Here is a 16865-nt window from a genome sequence, read left to right as displayed (position 1 = left end):
TAAATTTATTTAGTTAAGGTGGCTCTACCTCTTTTTTACTAAATTCTTCAAAAATTAATAAAAATGTCTCTAGACTAAGTTTACTGGTAATATATTTGATTGAAAAAAATATTTTCAAAAAAAAAAGCTGTGTCAGCAAAAATCATCAAAAAAGTATCAAGTTTCAAACATTAGTTTCTCAGAATCTATAAGTATTTAAACCAAATTTTGACAGCATATAGGTAAAGTAGTAAAGAAGGTTTAAATCAAAATTCAAAAATGTACCAATCCATAATGGCTGACAATTATTTAGAGCATTAAAAAATCAGGTCATTTTAGAAAAATGGTCTGCTTTTTTAAAAAAGGTCTGTGAAAATTTCAAGTCAATCGGTCAAATAAAAGTACTAAAAACTGTCGTTTTAGTTCATGTGAACGTAAAAAAAACTTATTTCTAAGAAAAATGAAAAATAAGATTAAAAATGAAATAAATAGTATTCAAATATGAAATTGGTGAGCCCCAGAACTATAAGTTTCACCCTCTGTCTCTTTTTTTTTTGTCAAAGAATCTTTTTTTAACTGCAATTTTAATTTTCTTCTTCGTTTTTCTTTTTTTCGCTCATTTTACTATTAATTTGCTTCATAAGAGTATTGTCCTTTTTTGTTGCATAGCAGCTAAAGTATTTCCCAGCAGTCAAATTTAACAGTTTAAATACATTATTAAGTTCAATAACACCTTCATTGTAATTAATGATAGCAGAATATACTTCTATCTCTAAAAGAGTTCATGACACAAAATGAGACTTTGAGCACTTATTCCAAACTAATTGATTTAAAGCTTCATTTGGATTTTGGGTAAACCCATGTAAGCACTTTTATAGAGATTTTCAGAGACAATATCTTTAGAGATGCTTTCAATTTCTTTTTTTATAGCTAGAGGCAAATTTAAATGTGCTTTGTAGGTTGTACATAGTTTATCTTGTACTTGTACCTTTAAGTTTATCTCTTTGCCATTTACACTAGCTCTTTATTGTTTGAGGGCAAAACCAATCTCGCGAAGACTCATTACAGCACATACATTGACTTCTTGAATGTGTTTATTTTTTATCTCAGGAGACGAGTGAAAACTATAACTCCAATCACAAGATATACATTCTAGTTTAAGGTTATGCGAGCAAACCAAAACAAAGCTGACACGGTTGCTAATGTGTTGCTATTGATAACACTATTCACCCTATACCATAAAAACGTCAATTTCTTTATAATGGAACGTATAATTCATCTCAATGATATTATTTTGGAATCTATAATGTTTAAGCTAGATAAAGAAGCAAAAAAAAGTTATGATTTTTTTTTTTTTACTATTATAATAGGGTTGAGCCACCTTAATAGTTAAAATAAGAATTTATTTATTTAAATATTAAAAGAAAAGCTGAAATAAAAATTAGTTTATTTAATTAATAGCAGTCTGGACCCGTAAAAGACTAGGTCTAGGTGAGTTTATTACACATCGACCTTTATTCCTACGCTTATTCAGCTATCTTACCTATATCGACCACTATTTCTATACTTACGTAAAGCATATGGAGTTTCTATACACCATGAAGTTTAGGCGCAAAAAAATAGACCAAAAGTTTTGTCTAAGTCAACGTTAATCAAAACAATAAAAAATTAATTTTCTGAAACGATTAGGCATAATTCATATCTTAATAAATGACTTAATATAATAAATTAGACCTAATATAATGACTTAATTAATTTAATAGTTATAATATAATGTTACACGACTATGATTTAATGTTTTACGTTTATTGTATTGTGTCGTTTTATTGTTATGAGTTCATTTAAACGTGTAATCGGCAAAAAAAGACTTACAAACAAAGATAAAAACTTTACTCATTTGACTAATAATATATTAAAATGTTTTGAATTTACTTTATAAAGTAATAGGTTAGTTATATTTTTAATCAATACTTTTTCGCAAGTTCACTTTATAATAGTTATTATTGTTATTATTACTATTGTTATTATTATTGTTATTATTATTATTGTTATTATTGTTATTATTGTTATTATTATTATTGTTATTATTGTTATTATTATTATTATTATTATTATTATTATTATTATTATTATTATTATTATTATTATTAGTTTTGCCCCTTTTATATTTCAGCGTCTCAAGTCACAATTTTTTTGTCTTCCACTCAAATTTTTTGTTAAATTTTGTTTTATTAATTATGTATTCTTCTCTGTTTAATAATTAATGAACAAATAAATTTAATTATTCATGTACATATAAATTTAATATAAAAGCAAGGGAGACGGTGCACCGCCTTCCTTGCTATGAAACACCGGTGTTTGATTGTACAATAGGGTGTCCCGAAAAAAAAAAAAGCTCTCTACTGATTTCCATTCTATGTGACCTAAATAAGTACTAAAAAAAATTTGACGGTTTTATTTTGACAGGAAGTGCTAGATGTAAAATCTGAGTTTTACTGTTTTAATGTTAAGCTAGCTTAACATTAATAGAAAACACATTTTAGAAAATTAAAACAAAACAATTAGATGCGTATAAATCATTTCCAATTGTTTTCTACTATTTAACTTGATAGATTATATTTATAAATATGAAAATACAAAAGCTCCTTTTTAGTCATAGTCTTAGTTTTTTCTAGACTTTTTAACTACAAAAAGTACATTTTGAAGGTGATCTTCATCTCTAGTAGCTGAAAGAAAATCTTTAATGAGCTTAATGTTTCTTTCTGCACCATCATTTACAACAGATATGTTTTTGATCCATGCAATAAAATCTAGCAACTGAGGATGGTTAAAAACATCTATAGTATTAAGACTATTATTAAGCCATTCTTTTATACTTGCTCTTGATATTTTAAAATGTTTGAAGAGAAGGTAGCTTTGCTCGGAAATCAACTCAGGTAGCTCTGTGGTCTCTCCAATTTGTACATTTGATGGTTTACAACGCTGAAATTCATTTGGCTCTTCAAACTCAATCAGAGCTAACAGCATTCTTAGCTTTGTTTCAGAAGGAACTTCTTTATCCCCAAAGGACAAAACACAGAGTTGCGGAGTTAAGTACCACGTATGGCGTCCCATGCTGAGAAGCAAAGCATTTCCAATATTCTTACTAACTTTTCTCAATGCATAGGCTGTCTGGATAGCTTTCAAATCATTGTAGGGAGCCAGAAATCCTAAAAAACTTTTTAAAAACCATGGAACATAGCAAATATGGTATAGTTTGTAAGCTTACCTCCTTCTTCCACTCCAAGGAAGAAGGAGGCAAGCTTACAAACTATACCATAATCATTCCTTGAAAACACTATATCAGTAGTTGCATTAGTCAAAAATGTCTTAGCCTCTGCAACAGTGCGAAGAACAGAGCCAATCTTCAGATCATCTCTTTGCCAGTCCAATTTACATAAATTTTTCACTTCATTCACTTTTTCACAGATTTCAGGCCACTTGTTCTTTAGCTTGACATAAAGAGCTCTTCTTGGACCTTTAGTTTTCTCACCAGTAAGGGCAGCCATATAGTGAGATACATGTACTTCATATATGTGTCTCCTACACATTATCCGCAAAATTGGTAATTTCAAAATATCTGTAAGCATTTGGACTGCTCCATTTACTCCACCTGTATTGCTTGCAGTTGTATCACAGCATATACCAATGATCTGCTCTGTACATCCGTAATATTCTAAAAGATTGTGCACTTGTTCTGCTTGGTCAACTCCCTTTGAAGAGGGACATTGAACAACACCTAAAAGATGGTCTTCCATGGTATCGTCATCCAGGGAACTCACTGAGACTGCAAGTCGCTCAATTTTTTTGATAATGTTAAGCCCAGTGGTAATTTGTTCCAACAGTTTGGTATCAAAATGAAGAATAAGCCGTCGACCTTTAAGATGATTAGATATTGAAATCCACTCCGAGTCTCCTTCAAGTTCTACATATTTGAACTTTTTTCTATGAAGTGTGCTTCTTGAAAGCGATATATCATTAATTTCTATACCTCCAGCTTTAAATACTTCACTTAAAATTGCCAGATGAGGTCGTACACCAACATTGAACCTTGTTGCTGGAACAGCAGTACATTCAATGAGCTTTTCAACATTCACTGCTAGATTTATCGTATCTCCAGAATTGTACCTAGGTATCATTTTATAATATTTTTCTACCTATTTATAATTATATACTTTTCAATAAAACAGCTTTAGCTTGTGAAAATTACAACTATGTTATTAAAATAATACTATACCTGCGTTTCCGACCATTACCCAGGAAATCATCTTCCTCGCTGATTTCACAGTCCTCGTTTGACTTTTCTTCCTCACTGCTGAATTGAATCTCTTCTGTCATGGAGTCATTTGACAACAAAGCATCATTGATATCTTTTAAGTTTTTCTGTCTCTCTAATTCTTTCTCTCTCAACTTATCTAGCTTGTTCTTTCTCCTGTTTGCATCCAGTACTCTTCTACTGTAGTCTTCATCGACTTTTGTTTCCATATATCCTTTCCTATGTAACTTCTGGTCTTCATAAAAACTAAGAAATATTTAAATCTATTAAGCCATTTATAAATAAATTAATAATTGTTCTAGTTTTTCTTGGAAGATGACCAAACCATGTAAAGAGTTAAACGTAAATATTTTAAAGAAAATAATATGCTATTACTTAAGTTACTTTTAATTGGAAAAAAAATCTCACTACTAAAAAAAGTGTTATTTAATGAACTTACTTTATATCTTCCAGCTTGGCATCATCTGTTCTCAATCTATCAGCAAGAATATCTTTTTTAAAATTCTTAGTCGAGATGTCAAAAAGCTGATAGGATTCTATAAGAAAATCTTTCTCTAACTTTGATTGCTTATCAAGACTGCTGTTCCAGTTTAGAGAAGACAATTTAATCAATTTCTTGTATTTTAAATTAAGTTTAATGATTTTAGTCTTTATATTGTACCCACAAATCACAAATTTCTTGCCAAACCCAGCATTATCCCAAATTTTTTTAATCCTAGATACCAAGCAAGAACTATCAGGATCTGTACAAACACCATTTTCACAAACAAGATCCTTGGATTTCGATTTCAATTTGCAACCAACATTAGTAGAAGTGGGTTTGTATTTAACTTGTGATTCGCGAAGGATAAATTGATAGTATCTAAGAATATCACCATTAGATGGAAGCTGTCTCTGAGGTAACTCCCTCAGTGGGTACTTCAATAGGTAAATATACCTCAACCTTTCTGTATTTTTCCGTTTTATCTTATTCTGTCCTATCATCTTCTTTTTTTTAGCTGTTCTACCCATTTTTATATGAATTTCGAAATAATCAGTTTTTTAACTAAATTTATACTAAATGTTACACTTGCATCAAAAATCTATGAAGTCGTTATTCCCTCTCGTATAATATTTTATCTAAGTTTACCGTTACGGCTTTTATAACCGTTTACACGAGAATTTCTTCGTGCACAAATTAGAATTCCTTCGTGCACAAATATTTCTATTTAGAAATTTTCTCCTTCAAAAAAAATTTCTAAATGGAGTTATTTGTGAACCAATCCATGGGGAATTATACGAACTAATAATATTGTCCAGAGGGGAAAATATCAATCTCTAACAATGTTCATAGGGAATGATCCTATTCTTTAATAATATCCTATGGGAATTATTTGTGTACTAATTATTACGTCATATTAAAACATATTGAAATACTAGATAGCGCTGTTTTTTAGTAAATACACATAAGTGTATAAAACCGTAAAACTCAGAATTTACATCTATCACTTCTAGTCATTAAAAAATTAAAAAAAAGATTTTGGTAGCTATTTAGGACCTATAGAATGGGGATCAGTTGAGAGCACATTGAAATTTTAAAAAAAGTGTGTTTTTGGGACACCCTACTGACCACTGCACTGCAACGCTGTATAGAGCGCTTGACGACTGCTTTAAACTTTTCGTCCAATAAAATCCCGCGAGTTAGACATCTAGTATTTTTATACATTATTCTTCAATCCATTAATTTTTGCGTACTGAATGGAACAATAAAAAAACTATTATGCAAAAACGTTTTTTGACTTTTTTGGTTTTTAGTTAAATAAATAAATCATTAATTTGAAAGTCTCTAAGTATAATGCAGAAGATTGATTTTTATCATGAGCAATTTAAAATTTTATCAAAAACGTGTGCTTTTGAATTTAACATGATACATACGGGGCCGTCCCGAGGAGATCTTTAAGGGGAAGGAATGGCATATTATTTTTTTTTTTGCCGATGAACGTCTAAAAAGTAAAAAATTCAGTAAAAGAAAAGGTCCTTGTTAGCTGACATCTGCCGACTGCCTACTAAGGATCCAAATTAGCTGACTAATTTTTGAATAAGGTTTTCTTTGGAGGGTTTTCAGACAGTGCAGAGACCCGGAATGGCGGACGCTTTTTTCTAACGAATTTTATAAATAGATTTAAAAAAAAAAAGGAAAGATAAAGAAAATAGAATAAAATAAGAAAAATAAATGAAATAAAAATAAAGAGAATGAAGAAAAGAAAAAAAAGGATATAAAAAAGCAAAAACTAAAAAAAAAATTAAAAAAATCAAACAAATTAACGAAAGAAAAAATGAGATAAGAAAAAAACTAAAAAAAAAATTAAAAAAATCAAACAAATTAACGAAAGAAAAAAATGAGATAAGAAAAAGGAAAGACAAAAAACCAAAGTTAAAAGAAAAAAAAACATTCGAAAATGGAAAGTAATTAAAAAGAATTAGGAAACTTTTTTCCTTTAATATTGTCATTTATTATGAAAACTCTATACTTTTTGTGACTAAATGTTTGTGTGTAAGTGGGTGACACGTTTTTATTTGTGAGTATTATTGAAAATTTTTTGTTTGTTTATTTATTGTTATTTTTTAATGAAATATTTATATTACTTTTATTTATATGATTATTGATATTAAGATTATTATATTTATTAAATCATTGTTACTTTCATTGGCCCTGCTAATGAATACTTCAAGAACTTATGACAAAATTGAAAAAAATACTCGCACTATATAAAACTTTTCATTTTTTCCCATATGTTTATTACCATATCTTTATAACAGCGGTTTAACTAGGTTTAGAGCACAACCCTACGGGGCACAGTGGGAACATTCCATTGAAATAGGTGAACAAAATTTCGATTGCTGCTTTTATTTGAGTATTAAGCCTTAGTTGAGTAAAATAGATAATATTTTTTATTTTTGTGTTTAACCATCTCATAGGCGCAGCAATAAGGGGGGAGGGGGAGGGAGGTTAGATACAGATGAGCGCTAGGGGCACCAGTTGGATTTTTTATATATGCTACATTCAAGCAATGTCCAAACAATTTCCAAAATATTTCAAACTTGTTTAAGTCAAAATGTGTTTTGAAAAAAATTGCTAAGATTGAAGCCCGGGTCAGAGTTACCCCAAAAGTTAGCCCCCTCCACAAATATGAGAGCAATGAGTTCAAAAAAAAATTTTTGTTGCTATCTTATATAAAATTTAAATTCAACTACAGGTTTTAACTTTTATAGAATAAGGTTTTTTTCTTTGAAAGTTATGATCATATAAAGTTTGTAACTCTCTCGGTTTGTGAAAGGTGAAAACTTTATACAGTTATTTTTTTTGAACTTTAACTGATTATTAGTTGAGAATTAAAATCTGTCGTTTTAATTCTCAACTAATAATAAATAATAATAATAAAATTGATAATAAAGAAACAACTAATAAATAAACTTTTGGGGTATACTTGTTCCAAACTCCAATGATTTTAGTCGACTTACTGGAATTTTTAAAATAGTTTGAGGTCACATTAACAAGTTGGAAATTATCACATTAACAAGTTGCTTTTGTCTCAGCGTCAACTCATTAGATCAATAAACTTCCAAATAATTAAAAAAAAACTAGACTTTATGTGGTGAATGCTGATTGCTTTTTAGAGGAAGAGCATTTAAACGAATAGCTTTAATGCATGTGATACAATACGTTGAATCAGTACAAACGTCATAATGGAGCTCAATTTACTTCCAAAAAACTAAATTCTGGAATACCTTTTCTCCATCTTAAATAAAATCAATTTTAAAAAATTCTGAAAAACATTTTAACTTTTAGACATTAATATCCTTACTATTAAAATATTCTTTTAATTTTCTGTTTGTTATTACTATAATTATTATCAGTACTTTTTGTTTGTTTATTTTCTTCTTGTTTTTATTGTTATTATTATCATTATTATTATAAATACTATTGTAAAAATGATTTACGGAAAATAAATAGCATGTTGGTTGTTGTTTGTTGTTGTAGTATCTATCAATATTTTTGTATTGATTGGGTATTTGCAATTGATTGCAATAAAAATATTATGTAATCTGATAGTAATTTTTTTTTGATCAACTTCTAAAATTTTGCTGATTTATAGAGGATTAGAAAAAGCTTTTCTAATCCTTCCTCAAATTCTTCCATCATCTTATCATGAATAATTTTTTTTCTCAACAAATAATTTTAATTATTTTTTAAGATCTTTTAAAACCTTTTTTTACTTTCCAAGTTTATATTTCAATTCTTTATAAAATATGTAAAATAAATTCAAAAAATCTAATCTAGGCATTTAGTGGTAAAATGTTATAGCACGATGTCTGCCCACCTGTAGAAAATCCTTCCGTTAGGTGTGGAATGACAAATCGGACAACATTGTGTCAAAGAAGTTTCCGTGGCGTAATTTAAGATATATCTCATCAATCATCGAAAGGACAAAACTATAGTTGATAAAAACGTACTAAGGTCGTGGATGGTAAACTTTAACTGGATATAAGTTAAGAATTTCTTTTTTAATTTCCCCTAATTTTTAATACCACTTCAATATTTTCCTTTATATACTCCAGTATAATTGGTCTACAGAATCTAATACTCTGAGACATTATGTTATTCCATAAAATATTGTTTGAATCTGAATGTACATATAGTGAAGTGATGTTGCTATGGCATAAAAAGATCCAAATCTTGTAGGTTATTTTGATTGGAATTATTAAAACGTTGATGATATTTTAAGTAAACTGATGCTCCGTCCATACCCCAACTACTAATTAAAAATAATTCATCAAAGTCTTTTTTTTTATCATCCAAATGTTTTTAAATTTCTCTTTCCTGTAGTTTCACAAACCTCTTGGATGTGTGATTCATAAGATCCTGTAGTTTAACTGTGACCATTGTTTCAGTAATTTCAATGGATGTTTTTAAAGGTGAGCACTTGTTTTTTGTTTTAGAAATTGCTTGATAAGTTGGAAAACTGCGTGGTGCTTCTTTATGAGTATTTTCATAAACACTATTTGAAAGTTTGTTATCAAAGAAGTATGCAAAAGTTTCTTCAGTATTTAAGGGTGAATCAGAATAAAACCTTATGATTTTGATTGCAATAAATAATAAAAAGAACTTTGTTTTATTTTCTACTTGATTCAAAAGACAGAAAAGGTAAGCCACAGCTTTTTATGTTTGGGTGAATTCGCTAACATGTTTAGATTCACGTTGAATATCGTATTTGGAGAAACGTCTAAAAACATTTAAGCGTGTTTCTTTCCAATCAACGAAATCTTTCCAACTTCAATCATATCGATTGCGTCAATCTTTATGAATACTTAATAGCATATGATTTAAGCGTTTGTTAGTTGTTGTTGATTGAAGATTCGTTTTTACGAGTCTTAAAGCAGAAAATGATCTTTCGCTTACGGTATCAGTTGCAGGCATAACCAGGAGAAGCTTCGCCAAAATAACCACTTGAGGCATTAAGCGCCTTTCACCCGCACCTTAGCTTTGTGAAAATGAAACAAATTCGTTTGCATTTATTTCTGTTTCTTTCAAGTAGAACCTAAGACTTTGCAATTGAGCAATAAGTTCAAGCAAAATGGTGGCCTTCTACAGCAGTGCATGCGCTTTCCTGTAAAGTTTTTGACAGGTTATCTGTTTGTATTAAAATCATTTTTCCTGAAAGACAACCAAAAAGAAAATCGAATTGCTGCATGTATATCATAACACCGCGGATACGCGCCATCATGTCAGTTTCCTTTACATTTTCCAACAACAACTCTCATAAATCCATCAGCTCATCGTATTTTTCCATTATTGCTTGGCATAATTCCCTAGAAATTTTCCAGCGAGCTGGACAAAATGAATGAACGGTTTTAATTTTCGCTTAATTCACGGAGTTCTTTTAAATGAGTTTCTCTTTTGGGAGATTTTTTTACAAGTTTACAAATTTCTTTTATTGTTCTAAAGGTTTCTGACAACAGCTTAACATTTCTTACAGAATCTCCGATAGCAAGATTCAAAACATGCTCATAACAATGTGTATAGAGGCATTTTCGATTAAATGTTTTTATCACTGTTGCAACTCCTTTTTTTTTTACCTGCCATAGCACCTGCACCATCGGGACATTGTCCACGAGCATTATCCAGTATAAGACTCATTCGTAAGATGATATCCTGTAAATACAAAAGAGTTTTTAATGCTTAAGCTGAAATTAAACAATAAATTTCCTGCAAAAATCTCAATCGATAAAATAATAGAAACATACAGCCCGCAAAATAGTAAAAAAAAAATTTAAATTTGCATTTTATCGCAGTATAAATATCTGAATGATATTTACGATTTAATTAGCATTAGGAATTTCTATTGAATAAAGGCGAATAAAATCTTCGTGAATTTGTAAACCGTCATCCTAGCGAAAACAGATAACAAGTTGTTCAAGATTAGATGAATCACAAGTCTCATCTACCATGATGGTGTGTGCCATTATCTGAAAAACTTACTTTGATGATTAACGTAAATAACACACACACACACACACACACACACACACACACACACACACACACACACACACACACACACACACACACACACACACACACACATATATATATATACATATATATATATATATATATATATATATATATATATATATATATATATATATATATATATATATATATATATATATATATATATATATATATATATATATATATATATATATATATATGTATATATAAATATATATATATTCACAGTACTGAGAAAAAAATACCTCTATCATATCATTTTGTGCCTCAAGCAAGGTATATTTCATTTGCTTGCGATTCAACTATTTTATTAAACTTTCTTCTTTATAATCAGAATTTATCATCAGTAGTTGATGAAAATTTGAATTTAACTCTGATCCTATTTATTTGTCCCAGTCACCTCTTAGCGGAATCGCGTAACAAATTTAATAATTCTATAGTTAGCAAAAGCATACAAAAAGAATGTTTCATAATCAATGAATAATAAATTTTATTAATATTCTATTGAATGATAATGAATAAACCTACCAAAGCACCGAATGTATGAAAGAATTTTTAAAAGCATTTTTCTAATGTTGAACTGTTCTAAATGAAATTCATTAGAAATGATAGCCCCAACATTCCCGTACTCTGTCGGAGCCATCAAAACACGCAATGTTGCCTCTTTATGCGAATGAGAAATCTCATGAGCGCTATATTTATTTGTGGCATTTTTCCAATTAATGAATCCTTTTGTGGTGAATGCAGATTGCTTTTTAGATGAAGAGATAGCATTTAAACGAATAGCTTAAATGCATTTGATACAATACGCTGAATCAGTACAAACGTCATAATAGAGCTATGGATAGGTTTTGAACCACGTAGCTGAAAAACGGCGTATTACACCATTAATTTTCCTTTTGGGAAATGTAAAGTCTGTTAGCTGGTAAGGATCAGTTAATATATTCAATCTGTCTTCTAAAGTACTATTTGATTCTATAGCAAAGACTTTGAAGTTATCATTCTCATTCGTCACGTCAGCATCTTTTGACAAAGATGGTCTAAAACAAATGGAAATTAAAGTATCTTTTGTCTGGTAAGTATCAGTTAATATATTCAATCTGCCTTCTAATACGCTATTTGATTCAATAGCATAGACTTAAGTCTATGCTATTGAATCAAATGAGAATGATAGCTCTAAATTTAGAGCTATCATTCTCATTTATCACGTTAGCTTCGTTTGAAGAAGATGGGCTAAAGTGGGAAGAAAAAAAATTCATTTAATAACGCTTTATATTTAAACTTGCTTTTTATTTTTTTGCTTTTCCATCCCTGTTGACAAATACACGGACTACAGATTTTGGATTTTTTCTACCAGCACAGAAAAGAGGTTAAACGACAAAAAAGAAATATTGATTAAATAAGCACATACCTTTTATTTAACCACGTAAGTCTGTTTTAACTTCTTACCCATTTTATAAATGGGTAAAATTATCGTCAACGGAATTTAATTATCGTCAACGGAATTTACGCCGAAAATGCGGGTAAAAATTAGATCTTTTCTTTTCTTTTTTTTTCCTTTTGATTTCTTAATTTGTAATCACTTGTTTTTTCTAAAAACTAACTTTAAAATTATTTATTTCAAAATTATTAGAGGGGAGGGGGAAATACCTCTGCTGCCCACCCGGTTGCTACTGGTCTGAGTAGACACTATAGACTAAAAAATATCAAAATATGGAAAAGCTACAAATTGGAACAATTTTTTTGTTTCGCTATCAAAGTTGAAATTTAATACTTTTTTCATGAATTTTTAGCTTTCAATGCATAAAAATTGTAGTGCCAATACTTTTATTTTTAAACGGCAAATTAAAATGCATCTTCTGAATTCCTGACATATTTATTATAGTTTACAGTATTTGTTTTCAGATTTTTGAATTTTTTTCTTCTTATTATTTATTTTAATATTTTTTGTTTTAAATTTTTACACACACAAAAAAAGAGCTTTGTTTTATTGAATTTTTATTTTATTTTAAAAATTAAAGTGTTTTTTTTTTTAATGAGTGACGAAATGAGCGCTCTATTAAAAGATTGTGATGATTAACGCATCATCTTTACCTTCTTTTAGTCCCTGTTTGATTTTAACAGTATATATATATACATATACATACATACATACATACATACATATATATATATATATATATATATATATATATATATATATATATATATATATATATATATATATATATATATATATATATATACATATATATATATATATATATATATATATATATATATATATATATATAAAATATAAAAACTAAAAACGTTTTTATCAAGGTTTTTATGTTTACGATATTATTTATTCTTTACATGATTATATAAAATTTTGTAATATTGTTTAATCAGCGAAATAAAAGTTGTACAATAATTTAATAATAAAAGCCTGTATTATAAAATTTCCAATTATGTACATATTGTCAATTTTTTAATGATCTATATATTAAAAAATAATAGTTACTAAAACCCGGCATCTTAAGAAGTTTTATCAAAAGTACATTAAAAACCTAACTTTAAGTACCCACTTCTATTGAGCCTGTCATAATTAGAATTTCATAAATTGGAAAATTCTTAGTGAGCGTGTTAGTACAAAACCCACTATCAGACATAATATTTGAAGTAAGTCATTTTTTTTTTTTTTTACCATGTGGTTTTATGCGCAGCAGTTAGAAATGAAGATCAGAGAATTTAAGAAAGTCTATTTAAACACGTAATGATTTTTATACGTAATATTATTGAGAGAGTTTTTATATTACTTTAGAACAAATCCAAACAAAGTGATGTTAAAAAATTTAAGATTAAATTAAGTAAATGTAAACTTTGTTTTAACTCAAACATCAAAGGCACTTTGGGTAATATCCGATATTAAATCTTTAATTCAAACATTAAAGGTACATCGGTAAATATTTGATACTAAATTTTTAACTTAAACTTTAAAAGAACTTTGGCAAATATCTGATATTAATTTTTTCACTTGTTTTACTCAAGGAGGTATAATAGACTAGCTTATTCAGATGGCAAATCAAAATGGCGCCTTTGCGTTGAATAAGGAAAATTTTGAAATGTAATTTGTAACCTCAGAAAATTGTAATCGAAGTGAATTACTCTTATAAAAGTTGACTGGATAAGTTTTTATTTTGTACTGTAGTATTTTAGCTGCATTTAAAAACAAATTGCTACATTTTAAATATAGGGATATAAGATACCTTTTTGTAAATCCGGAAAAAATACTACCAATTCTTATCTTGACATGCAATAATTAAATTCTAATCCAAAAATTTATTATTAATAAAAAAATACGACATAAAAAAGTAACAAAAAATTAACCCTAAATATCGTATAGAGTGAATGCGGATAGAATGAAATAGAGGAAACAAAACGTATCCTTGTATTAAACATATCCAAGTATTTACGCCACTCAAGAATCTTTTTTCAAAATTAAATTTGCTATTTCCGGAAAAAATCATGAACCTTTATAAATTCTTTTTTCAAATTTTAAATTGATTATTATCAAATCATAATATAAAATATGCCTCGAAAAAACTTGTTTTCGCTAAACATTAAGAAAATTGATCAATCTAAATTACAAATTGCTAATACATTTGAAACACTTTCATCTCAAATAGAGATTTTGCCATCTCACGACCAGAATCTATGCCATAAGTCCTTACAATCTTATCACAGAGTACAGAGCACCTTTCTTACCAATGTCACTTATAGGCTAAAGTCGGTATCAACCCTCGGACCTTTGGGTTCTGAGCCAGAACTGTAACCACTGCGTCACAGCTGTGTTAAGTGTAATAATGTGATTTAAATTATAATAATTGAACTCGATATTTAAATGAAAATTAAGTTACTACAAAGACTGTTCCTTGAAGAATAGTACTAAGACTGTTCCTTGAAGAACTTTTTTTACATTCTTTCTCTAGTCATATTATTACTCTTTGTATTTATTTTGTCCTGCGAAAGATGTTTTCAGACGTTGAATGAAATAGAGGTGGCAAGCAGTACACAATGTGCTCTTTATAACATCAGTTTTATACCGGCCACTAAACTTATTCTAAGTTTATTATTGTAAAGGCATTTTCAATACATTTAATAAAAAACAAATAATATATATATATATATATATATATATATATATATATATATATATATATATATATATATATATATATATATATATATATATATATATATATATATAACGCGTAAAGCTTAGGGCAGGGTCGTTGAGGCAATCTGAGGCAAACCCTATATCTCATTTTTTTACTTTATCAGTAAGAGTAAGGTGGTGCATTTTAATGGCTTGACAGCGGCCGTATTCTCATCTCTCCGTTAAGCTTAACGGAGCTTTTGTCTGAAATTTCAATACAATATTTCTAAATAAAGAAATGACAAAAATTTATATAAATTCGTTAAAATAAAACTTATACCAAAATAAAACATTTATGTTTAAAAAATTATAATTTTAAATAAATTTTTTATTAATGTAATTTAAAAGAAATTTTTGACTAACGCTCCGTTAAGCTTAACGGAGAGATGAGAACGGCTACAGCTCAATTGGTTAGAGCGTTAAACGAATTGTTAAAACCCGAACTGTTTATGTGCAGTCCCGGTGTTAACCATTGTGTCAATTCCTTATGTAAATCCTTGTGTTAAATTCATTATCTTAATTAATTCTAACTATAATTAATTAACTAATTAAAACTTTTAAGTAGTTAAATAAATTATGTCTGCACGCAAACAGCAACAAGATATATAAACATAAACAATAGAAACGGAAATAACAGAAAGTACTAATTAATATATACTGTTAAAATAACTTAAACAAAAGTTAATTACATTTGCTAATGGTATTTCAACAAATAGACACTTCGTATTTAACAAAAGCACTTAAAAGCTCCATGAAGCCTTTAAGTGTTTTTGTTTTGATTATCGATCTTAAATCCTTGCCTTTCTCGTAGCGTTCTTTTGCATGATTAGGCATTTTAAATGAAAAAGTTAAATAAAAACGTCAAATAAAAAATTGAAAGCTTCAAATAAAAATGTCTGATATGCATTTATAATATTGGCATAATATATTGACACCATTAATTAAATTTTAATATAATAACCAAAAACATGTTTTCAGTTCATACGTCAACGTGCATAAGGAGTTATTATTTCATTTATTAATTAGCGACGGTTAGTCGTTGCTAATTGTTAATATTTGAAATAGTAACGGTAATAACTGAATCCGTTTTTTTTTTTTTTTTTTTTTAGTTTTGATTACATTTTTGTCGTTGTTTACAAAAAACAAACAGATGAGGCTTCTGTAAGAAGATCATAATGATCTTATCATCAGAAACGTTTACAATTCTTTTACATCAATACATAAACAAGGCTAAAAAATTACTATTACGAAATTCCTAAATGGAATTTTTGGAAATTTTTTTTTGTGTTATATTAAATTAGATCGAAATTCATCGACAGATGTTAAATTTCATTAAAAAAATTACTCGTTTAAAAGTTACGACAATTCAAAGTTATTTAAGGGGGTAAATAAGCGGAATTTTAAACTTCTTACGGTCATAAATCTTATATGAAAGTAAATTTTTAATGAAAATTAAAACCTGTCAATAAATTTTGATCTAATTCATGATAAAACTTGAAAAAGGTTTTTTATGATTTTAGTAGACGTAGTTCTAGTAAAGAGGCACTTAGAGGTCAGGACGGGGTTGGGCTAGCTCCAATCACCTAAACTTTTTGCAAGTCACCCTCATTTGATACCAGTATCAACATACTAGAAATTTGAGTATGCCACATCGCTCTTAGTTACCTAGCTTGAACATGTTACTGGGCACTCGCCTAAAATACGCGATTTCTTCCCAGACCCAAGTGAAAACTGTCGTTTTTTACATTTTTGGAATAAGGAAAAGTCTTCTGATAATAAACAAAATAAAACTTCTGGGGATATAATGCAAGGTT

The sequence above is a fragment of the Hydra vulgaris genome, chromosome 15, assembly GCF_038396675.1.
Source record: "Hydra vulgaris chromosome 15, alternate assembly HydraT2T_AEP".
Lineage (NCBI taxonomy): Eukaryota > Metazoa > Cnidaria > Hydrozoa > Anthoathecata > Hydridae > Hydra > Hydra vulgaris.
Note: the sequence above shows the minus strand (reverse complement) of the source record.